The following is a 424-nucleotide window of genomic DNA, read 5'->3' as shown; positions in this document are numbered from 1 at the left end:
TATTGATTTTCCTGTGGCAGACGTACTTCTTAAAGTCCTTTTGCGAGATTTTTTTTGAGTTAAAGAGAGAGAGGAGCAGAAATATCGATATTACGGGAAAGTTGTCTTTTATATTTTGATAGATTATTGTCATCGATTTGGCGTTTTTCCTCTTCCCTTCGGCACCAAAAATGTGAATAACTTATTTTCATCAATGTAAAACTAGAATCATAGCGGTCACAAATTTTCCTTATAATGCGTGCGCATCCTAAAGGGTCGGAGAGGCAGGTCATAAAAAATGGATCATTTCCATATTTCCTCTATATCTGAAATGAATACGCTTTATTCCATTTAATTCTGTTCATATTTTTTCGACGTTATTTACCAGACCAAATAGTAAATTACATTAATTGATAAACCATTTCTACATCTTTACGTTTCTACA

The sequence above is a fragment of the Penaeus monodon genome, chromosome 19 (genome assembly GCF_015228065.2).
Source record: "Penaeus monodon isolate SGIC_2016 chromosome 19, NSTDA_Pmon_1, whole genome shotgun sequence".
Classification (NCBI taxonomy): domain Eukaryota; kingdom Metazoa; phylum Arthropoda; class Malacostraca; order Decapoda; family Penaeidae; genus Penaeus; species Penaeus monodon.
The sequence above is the reverse complement of the archived record's forward strand: the minus strand, read 5'-3'. Positions refer to the sequence as shown.